Below are 10,874 nucleotides of genomic sequence, written 5' to 3'. Positions count from 1 at the left end.
TCAATAAAAGCCGATATCTCGCCTACGTCTCAGTGTGAGTTATTGATGGTGCATCACCTCTTATCTCCCGGCCTTCGTCCGATCGTGGTTCTGCTCCGGCATCTTCTCTCTTCACCCCCTGCTGAACAAAAGACCCAGATCTCCCTGGTGTCCGACACACGGGATGGAAACACCCTCCCGTCAATGGACGGCTCACATTCCAAAGCACCCGTTCTCTCTAACCATAACCCTCTTATCTCATGTTCACCTTTCACCCTAGCTCTTTGTGGGAGGATGACCCTGACGACTTGACCTTCTCTAAGTTTGTACGTCAGTCTGGACAAAGATGACGCTCTTGGGATGGCAGGTCACTGAGGCGAGGCTAACAGTCAAAATAGTCCGAGAGATCTTATTTATTTATTTAGCAATACAGTGTCGATTAGGCCCTTCTGGCCCCTTGAACCGTGCTGGACAGCAACCCCTGACAACCCTGATTTAAACAATGGGACCATTTACAATGACCATTTAGCCTCCCTGGTGTCATTGGACTGTGGGAGGAAACCAGAGCACCCAGGGAAAACCCAACACATTCCACGGGAGGACGTACAGAGACTCCTTATGGAGGACACTGGGATTGGACTCTGTACTCTGATACCAAGAGCTGTAATAGCGCCGCGGTAACCGTGGCGCCCCTAAGAGCTGCCTTGTGCTTTAACATGGCGATTTCACTTCCAGCACAGCTGGGTTCACCTGTGCACGTGGTTCGAGGCCCTTCTGGAAGGTTACCCCTCTCTGAAGAACAGTAAAAGATGGAAATATTTCAGTTACGTAACGGAGAGGGACCTTCGAAGTCAAAGTCATCGACACGTCCGTGTGAACACAGGTGCCATGAAAATCATCCATGCAGCGACATCCTCTACTTGCATTCACACACCAATATATATATAAATTTAAACATAAATTGTTGGCAATTATTGCAAGAAAGAACACAATTAAATAGATCTAGTGTCGCTATACTGAGGTAGTGATAAAAGTCGTGCAAGTTTGTTCATGAACTGAATGGTTAAGGGAAGTAGCTGTTCTTGAACCTGGTGGTGTGGGACTTCAAACCTCTATACCTCCAACCTGATGGTATCTACGAGAAGATGGCAAGGCCTCGATTTGAGAATCTTTGATGAAGGATTTTACCTTTATAGATTCAGCACTGGAGCTGCGTTTAGCCACAGGGAGTAAAGCAGAAGGTAGTACCCATTGGCTAAAAGTGGTTCTAAAGATGAGTAGTGAAGAGTGTATTGATTGGCTGTATCACAGTCTGGTATGGAAACACCGATGTCCTTGAATGGAAAATCCTTCAGAAAGTAGTGGATATGACAGGTCCATCACGAGTAAAGCCCTCCCCACCATTGACCACATCTACTTGAAACGCTGGTGCAGGAAAACAGCATCCATCGACAGGGACCCCCACCACCCAGGACATGCTCTCTTCTTGCTGCTGCCATCAGGAAGGAGGTACAGGAGCGTCAGGACCCCCACCACCAGGTCCAGGAACGGTTATTACCCCTCAACCACCAGGCTTTTAAGCCAGAGGGGATAACTTCACTTGCCCCTTCACTGAAATGTCTCCATGACCTATGGACTCATTTGCAAGGACTCTTCCTTATTGCTTATTTATTATTATCATTCTTTTTTTTTGTATTTATTTGGACAGTTTGTTGCGTTTTGCTCTCTGGTTGAACGCCCAGTTGGTGCGGTCTTTCGTTGAGTCTAATATGGTTATTATTTCATTAAGGATTTATTGAGCATGCTCACAAAAAATGAATCTTAAGGGTTGTATATGGTGACATACGTGTCGTCCTTTGATAATAAATTTACTTTGAAGAAAATGAGTTGCACCTGGGTTTATGGTCAGTGAAGGCGTCGCGTTGTTACCTGTCTATCCTTGCTAAGGGTGAACGCACTTAGTCTTTTTCCCAGAAAAAGGGAACTGAAAACTAGAGGGCATGGGTTCAGGGTGAGAGGTAGTAGATTGAAGAGACACCTGAGGGGCAACTTCTTAACACATTGGGTGCCAGAGCAGGTGGTTCAGGCCGGTACAATTACAACATTGGAATGGCATTGATAAGTCAATGGATAGGAGGCATTTAGAGATCTGGTCCAAGCAGAATCAGCTTTAATTTCTCTGACACACGTTGTGAAATCTGTTGTTTTGTGGCAGCGGTTTTGCAACACTTTATGAAGAGCGAAGGACATGACAAGACACAGGAGAAGTCATGGTCATCCACTGCAACCAAGTTTCTGACGACTCCTCGTACCACCAGACACTGACTTCCGAGGCTGAATGAGTGGACCCGCCCCAGTACAACGGCCTTTCCACTTTAAAAACTTTCCCAGATAGGACGGGCAACCAGCACAGTGCAATACATTAAATGTACTATATAGCACAAGAGGGAATGTGTATTAACAAATACGTAAGCAATGCAAAGAGAGAATAAAAATAGTGAGGGTAGTGTTCATGGGTTCGCTGTCTTTCAGAGATCTGATGATGGAGGGGAAGAAGCTGTTGCTAAAATGTTAAATTGAGAAGAAGCTTTTCCTAAAACACTGAGTGTGTGGGAACACTCAATGGGGAAATAGGACTAGTTTGCTCCTTTTCATTAGTACCAAGAGGAGACCAGCCTCAGGATGGACAAGCAACACCTTATATTCCGTCTGGGTACCCTAACAACCTGATGGCATGAACATCGATTTCTCCTTCCAGTAAACAAATTTCCCCCTCTCCTCCTTCCTTTATTCCCCACTTGAACCTTCTCACCTATTATTTCCCCCCCCCCCCCGGGCCCTCTCCTCCTTCCCTTTCCCCTGTTGTCCACTCTCCTCTCCTATCAGATTCTTTCTTCTCCAGCCCTTGACCTTTCCCACCCACCTGGCTTCACCTATCACCTTCCAGCTACCCTCCTTCTCCTCCCCCCACCACCTTTTTATTCTGGTGTCCTGCCCCTTCCTTTGCGTTCCCGAAGAAAGGTCTCAGCCTGCAATGTCTTCTGTTTATTCCTCTCCATAGATGCTGCCTGACCTCCAGCATTTTGTGTGTGTTTGTCAATAGGACCAGCTTGATGGGCACCTTGATTGGCATGACCACGTTGGGCCAAAGGGCCTGCTTCTATCTGTATTACCCAATAGCAGTGATTCCCAACCTGGAGCCCACAGACCTCTCGGTTAATGGTGGGGTCTATGGCATTAAAAAGTTTGGGAACCCCTGCTCTACAGTAAAATTCCTGGAGCAGCATCATGTCAGAGGTTATAAATATCTGTTCCTTTGTCATGGTCCTTCTGCTGTACAGCAACGCCAATGAAAAATGTACTTTTACTTCCGCTGCTCATCGTTAATATGTCAGCTGAAAGTGCCTAAATATTGCTTTCACCTTGAAGAAACTGTCATCCATGTTAATGTCGTGTGGTGGAGGTAAGGTTTAAAAAAAGTAACAAGTTGCTATTGTTGGCATCAGCTTAAGGTCCAAGTTCCAAATGTAGGCGAAGAGAGCCCAGAGGCTTCATCACAATGAAGGACTCAGATGATATCATTAATCATGAGCGTTGAGTCAGGAAGGTTTAATAATGCAATTTGACCCTGAGGTCCTGTATCCAGTGATGTTCCTGATTATTTGGTGTCTGGCTGTGCTGTCTGCCAAGCTTAATTGCATTTAAACATTCTAACAAAAGAAATTTGATATTCAGGGGTTTATTGATTTTAACTATTGGTTTAAGAACGTGCAGAAAAGCCTGTGTTGGGTGCTTCAAGCAGCGTTAAGAATCAAACAAGGAAGCAGCCGGAGTTGTACACCTGCCCATTTACCTCTTCCCTCACCTCCACTCAGGACCCCAAGCAGTCCTTCCAGATGAGGTAATACTTCACCTGCGTGTGTCCGGTGCTCCCGATGCGGCCTCCTCTGCATTGGTGAGACACATAGTAAATTGAGGGGCCACTTCTTCGAGCACCAATTCCTAATCCGCCAAAAGCAGAACTTCCCATTCCCCTTCTTTCCAACATGTTGGTCCGTGGCCTCCTCTTGTGACAAGATGAAGGTGGAGGAGCAACACTTTATATTCCTACTGGGTACCCTCCAACATGATGGCATGAATATCAATTTCTCCTGTAACATTTTCCCTCCCGCTCCCCTCTTCTTCTATTCCCTACTCTGGCCGCTTACCTCTTCCCAGTCACCTCCTCCAGGTGCCTCTCCTCCTTCCCTGTCTCCCGTGGTCCACTCTCCTCTCCTATCAGATTCCTTCATCTCCAGCTCTTTACCATTCCAACTTCACCTGCTGCCCTCTGGCTGACCTTCTTCCCCTCCCCCCACCTTTTAATTCTGGCAACTTCACCCTTCGTTTCCAACCCGAAACGGCAACTGTTTGTTCATTTCCATGGATGCTGCCTGAGCTGCTGAGTTCCTCCTGCATTTTGTGTGTGTTGATTAGGAAGCAAAGTTGGGAAGTAGAGCGAGGATGCGTCTGTACAGAAAATGTCGATGCAGAGTTCACACATGCTTTCTCTGACCACGCCCCACACAGTCCCCTTCGGGTGTCCCATTTTCCTCTCGTGCTCCACCAGGTACCTGCTAGCCTCCCAGCACTGAGCACATCTTCAAAAGATGATGCCAGAAATGGGCAGCATCCATCCCTGTCACCCAGGACACGCCCTCTTCTCATTGCTGCCATCAGGGAGGAGGTACAGGAGCCTGATGGCACACACTCAATGATTCAGGAACAGCTTCTTCCCCTCTGACATCAGATCTCTGAATGGACATTGAACCCATGAACACCACCTCACTAATTTTTTTTCCTATTTTTTTGCTCACCTATTGCATTACAGACAGACAGACATACTTTATTGATCCCGAGGGAAATTGGGTTTTGTTACAGCTGCACCAACCAAGAATAGTGAAGAAATATAGCAATATAAACCCACAAATAATTAAATAAAAATAAGTTAATCATGACAAATGGAAATAAGTCCAGGACCAGCCTATTGGCTCAGGGTGTCTGACACTCCGAGGGAGGAGTTGTAAAGTTTGATGGCCACAGGCAGGAATGACTTCCTATGACGTTCAGTGTTGCATCTCGGTGGAATGAGTCTCTGGCTGAACGTACTCCTGTGCCTAACCAGTATGGAGTGGATGGGAGTCATTGTCCAAGATGGCATGCAACTTGGACAGCATCCTCTTTTCAGACACCACTGTCAGAGATTCCAGTTCCACCCTCACAACATCACTGGCCTTACAAATGAGTTTGTTGATTCTGTTGGTGTCTGCTACCCTCAGCCTGCTGCCCCAGCACACAACAGCAAACATGATAGCACTGGCCACCACAGACTCGTAGAACATCCTCAGTATCGTCCGGCAGATGTTAAAGGACCTCAGTCTCCTCAGGAAATAGAGACAGCTCTGACCCTTCTTGTAGACAGCCTCAGTGTTCTTTGACCAGTCCAGTTTATTGTCAATTCATATCCCCAGGTATTTGTAATCCTCCACCATCTCCACACTGACCCCTCGGATGGAAACAGGGGTCACTTATCAAACAGGATTACTTAACAAATTTGAATTTGCATGTTTATATATATTTTGTGTATTGGAATGCACTGCAGCCACAAAACAACAAATTTCATGCCATATGCCAGTGATATAGAGTCATAGAGTTGTAGAAAATTACAAAACTGAAATAGGCCCTTCGGCCCATCTAATCTATGCACTCCCACTGACCTGCACCCTGATCATAGCCCTCTCTCCATACCCCTTCCATCCATGTACCTAGTGAGACTTCCCTTAAACCTGATTCTGATTCTCAAATGTATAAGTGAAAGTGCCTCTTCTTCAGTTGTCCATCGGAATCCGTTGATGACATCCACTCCTTTAAGCACCTACCACAGTGCTCAAGGGCAGCTTCTATCCCACAGTTACCAGACTGTTGGACTGACCTCTTGTATGATAAGAGGTGCTCCCGGCCTCAAAATCTACCTTGTTATGATCTCAAAATCAAAGTAAATTTATATTCCAAGTACGTATGCGTTACCAAATACTACCTTGAGATCCAGTTTCTTGCAAACATTTACAGGATTATAAAGAAATACAATTAAATTTATGGAAAGTATATGGAGGAATTTAAGGTGGAGGGTTATATGGGAGGCCGGGTTTAAGGGTTGGCATCACATAGTGGGCCGAAGGGCCTATACTGTGCTGTATTGTTCTATGTTCTATATGAAAACATATATATATCAACAAAGATTTACAAATAACCTGATGAAGAGTGTTGGCCCAAAACGTCGACTCTTTACTCCTCTCCATAGATGCTGCCTGACTTGCCGAGTTCCTCCAGCATTTTGTGCAAATGTTTAAAAAACAGAGTGTAGGTATCTCGCACTGCATTGTTCACCTGCCCTAAGCGCTTTTTGTAGCTTTCAGACTTTAAGGGTTCAAGTTAAAGATTAAAAATTAAAGAAATGCTTTGTTTGTCAGAAGTTCATCGAAACATTAAATCACGCAGTGAACACATCGTTTTGCATCAACACCAAACGCAGTCTGGGGATTGTGCTGGGGGGCAGCCCACAAGTGGGGTCAGACTTCCTGCATCAACATAGCATGTCCACAGCTTACTGACCGTAACCCATACGTCTTTGGAATGAGGGTGAAAGCCAGGGCACCTGTCGGAAACCCACATGGTCACAGGAAAGATGTACAGACTCCTTACAGACAGCGGCAAGACTTTATTCTGCACTGTTATTGTTTTGCCTCGTTCCACCTCAGAGCACGGTGGAAGGATTTGGGTGGCAGGCTGCAGATACCTTTTTTGCTAACGGAGGTGTGAGGCACTCTTTTACATCGCCAGCCTGCAGATCGCCCTTGGGCAAGGTGTAGCACCTACTTAGCCCCCGATCAGGGTCACATGAAGCCACGGGAGCAGGTGGTGGATGGACGTATGAGCAGCCGGTGCAGATCACAAGTCCTGGTTATGCGACCACTGACACCAGGCAGACAATCTCTGAAGGGTATTGATAATGGCTGGGGTCACCCGTCTTGTAAAGTCACTGCCCAGAAGAAGGCAATGGCAAATCACTTCTGTAGAAACATCTGCCAATAATTGTATAACTGTATGCAATAATCCAGATGTGGCCTAACCAGTTTCATAAAGTTACAACATAACCTCCTGACTTTTGAACTCAATGCCTCGACTAATAAAAGCAAACATTTTGTTAGCTTTCTTATCCACCTTATCGACCTGTCGAGGAGCTATGACCTTGATTGTCCAAAGGAGTGGTGGCTGCCTGGAATGTGCTGCTGGGGTTGCTGGTAAATTTGATAGAGACTTTCTACATCTTTTAGAAGAAAACACAATAAGAACAATAAAAAAAACAGTGATCATAGTCTTGCTAAACTAATATCATTGTTACGGTACTTTTCTGTAAGCGTAGCGCTTTATAGCAACAGTGATCAGGATTCACTGCCAGTGAGGAGTTTCTACATTCTCCACTTGATCACATGGGATTCCTCCGGCTGTCCAGGTTTCCTCCCACATTCCAAAGAAACACAGCATTGTGCAAAAGTCTTAGGCACATATATACCTGTATGCTGTAAATCTAGGGAGCCCAAGATTTTTGCATAGTATTTGTTGACGTAGAGCAGAGAGCGAGTTTGTAAATCTGGCGGGAGCAAAGGATATTGGGAACGGTGAGGGTGGTATGCCACGGGACGGGTGTGGGGCAGGTGGCAGAGAAGGAGTGCCAAGGGTGGGGGGTTGGCGTGGGTGCAGACACACCCAGCCCTGAGACATCAGGCAAAGGTGATTTGATTCCAAATAGCTGCTTTACTGATCATTACACAATGTCTCTCTGGTGCTTCCTGCTCCCTCCCCTCTCCTTCCCCTTTCCTCATCCATAATTTCCCTCTCCGTAAACCCTGCCCACTCTCATTCCTCCAATATAGAGCAGAATAGGGTTTATATATCAGAATCCGGTTTATCAGCACTCACGTATGTCATGACTATGTGTTTATGGATTTCCAAGCAGCTTTTGATGATTTATTTATTTACTTATTTATTGAGATACAGAGTGGAAAACACCCTTCCAAATCTTTGAGCCACGCTGCCCAGCATGCCTAATCCTAGCCTAATTATGGGACAATTTACAATGACCAGTTAACCTACCAGCTGGTACATGTTTGGACTGTGGGAGGAAACCAGAGCACCCGGAGGAAACCCACACAGTCACAGGGAGAACGTAGAAACTCCAGACAGCGGCGGGAATTGAACCTGGATCACCGGTACTGTAAAGAGTTGTGCTAGCCACTATGCTACCGCCCCCAAATCCCAACAGATGAAAGGGTTGCTGGCTGCATCACTGTGAAATTTGAACTTTCCACCCATCCTCATAACTGTCAGAATGGAGGTGGAGTTGTGAATCCTCCCACAGCACCACTTTGTGGAGCAGTCTTTTCTTTCTTTTCAATGTGGCTGGGGTCCTGTCGGAGTCCGTGATCCACATCCGCAGCTCATACCGTGGTTCTGCTTTCTGTTTAGGTTGCAGGGGTAACGTTGAGCTTGCCCTTGCCTTTTGCTTTAATTCCCCAGTCTACGCTGACTCTAACCTGCCTGTTTGTGGCCCCCAGCACCAACGTACTTAACCTCAGTGGCCACACCTGCTCATTAACACAACTATCTAATCGGCCAATCGTGTGGCGGCGACTCGATGCATAAAAGTGTGCGGACATAGTCAAAAGGCTCAGTAGTTGTTAAAACCAAACATCAGACTGGGGAAGAAATGTGATCCAAGTGAAAGAGGATGTAATACTTCCCTGGCATATATGATGAATAAACTCTTCTCGGGCTTCCAGCCGCATTTAGATTCAGGTATCGATTATAACCGACGTTTTGATGACAAACTTGGCCATCTTCATTGCTGAATGATTGTTGGTGCCAGACGGGGTGGTCTGAGTATCTGAGAAACTGCTGCTCTCCTGGGATTTCCACACACAACCCTCTCCAGAGTTTCCAGAGAATGGTGCGACAAACAAAGAACATCCGGTGATTGGCAGTTCTCTGGGCAGAAATGCCTTGTTAATGAGAGAGGTCGGGGGAAAATGGCCAGACTGGTTCAAGCTGAAAGGAAACGACAATAACTCAAATAATCATGCGTTACAACGGTGGTGTGGAGAAGAGCATCCCTGAATGCACAACATGTAAAGTGGACAGGCTACAGCAAAGAAGTTACCTAATTAAAGCGGCTACTGATGTCGACTGCGAGCAACAGATTGGTGAGGTAGGTAGTGTTGTTCCCTCACAGCTCCTGTAATCTGGGCTCATTTTCAACCTCGGGAGCTGTCACAACATATGCCAGAGATATTAAACCTGATTCCGCGTCTGTGTGAAGGTTACACTTTCTGCCTGTGAGTTGTTGGAGTTCATCCATATCCTCTCATATCCCAAGGATACACGGGTGCTGAGGTTAATTGGCCACTGTAAAGTGTAAAAATGAGTTGTAAATTCCAATGGGGACCGATGAGAATAAAACCATTGGAGCAGATTTAGGCCTTTCAGCCCATTGAGTCTGTTCTGCTGTTCCACCATGGCTGATTTACTAACCTTCTCAACCCCATTTTCCTGCCTTCTTCTCGGACTAATCAAGAACCTATCAACCCCCACGTTAAATATATTCAATGACTTGGCCTCCACAGCCGTTTGTAGTAATGAATTCCACTGATTCACCATCCTCTGGCTAACAAAGTTCCTCCTCATCTCTGTGCTAAAGGGACACCCTTGTGTTCTGAGTCTGTGCCCTTTGGTCCTAGACTCCCCCACTGTAGAAAACATCCTCTCCATGTCCACACTATCTAGTCCTTTCAATATTCAATTGATGAGGCCCCCCTCTCATTCTTCCAAACTCCAGAGGGAACCAGAGCCATCAAATAGTCCTGACACGTAAATCCTTTCATTCCTGGAGGATCATGCCTTTTTTAAAGAGTAAACAAACCAACTTCGCCTATTAGAAAACATCCTCTCCACTTTCACTCTATTTAGGCCTTTCAGTATTAGAGTATAGGGAAAACAAAATGGGATTAGTGTGGAATTAATGTAAATGGTTCATTAAGATTGTCATAGCTGGGGATAAGCTCCCACTACCCATTGAATAGTCCTGATGGTGTGCACCTCAAATACTTTTGCTAACCAAGTTCAGCTCCTGGCCTTCATGTGTGGCTTAGCTACTAAATGCAGTGACTCCATTTCTACTGACAGGAGAAGGGGCAAAGGCAGATTACTGGCACCTTAATACCAGTCACTTCAGGCACGTCAGTCATGGTTGGCAGCTCATGTAGGAGAAGGAAAACTCTGATCTCAAAACTCCGCTGCCTTGCGGCTATATCCACTCACAGGGAAGGCTTCGGGAGTAAACCCCGAGGGAAAAATCCGGAGCTGGAGTCTCTAAGTTGAGTTCGCACTGACTGGCAACGCCGCTGGTGCCAATCTGGATCGGTCTCTGCTGTTTCTTTGGATTCAGCAGCTGCGTGGAGAGGGGGAGTCTGCTGCCAGGGACAACAGCCTGCTCTCCATATCGTACTGCCCTGGCTTGTGTATCATGGGACACGAAATCCACGGTCAACCCCAGCCGACAGAGGGCCTGAACATAGTTGATGATTGGTATAGACTCAGTAGGCCGAAGGGCTGCCTCTATGCTGTACATCTCTGAGGCATTCAAGAGGCACCTAGATAAGCTCATGAATAGGCATGAAATGGAAGGATACTGACATTATGAAGGCTGAAGAGATTAAATTTAGTTGGGAATGTGATTGCAAATTAAAAAATTCAGCACAACATTGTGGGCCGAAGCCCCGTTCCTGTTCTGTAATACTCTA

This window comes from Hypanus sabinus, chromosome 27 (genome assembly GCF_030144855.1).
Source record: "Hypanus sabinus isolate sHypSab1 chromosome 27, sHypSab1.hap1, whole genome shotgun sequence".
In the NCBI taxonomy this organism is placed as follows: domain Eukaryota; kingdom Metazoa; phylum Chordata; class Chondrichthyes; order Myliobatiformes; family Dasyatidae; genus Hypanus; species Hypanus sabinus.
The sequence above is the reverse complement of the archived record's forward strand: the minus strand, read 5'-3'. Positions refer to the sequence as shown.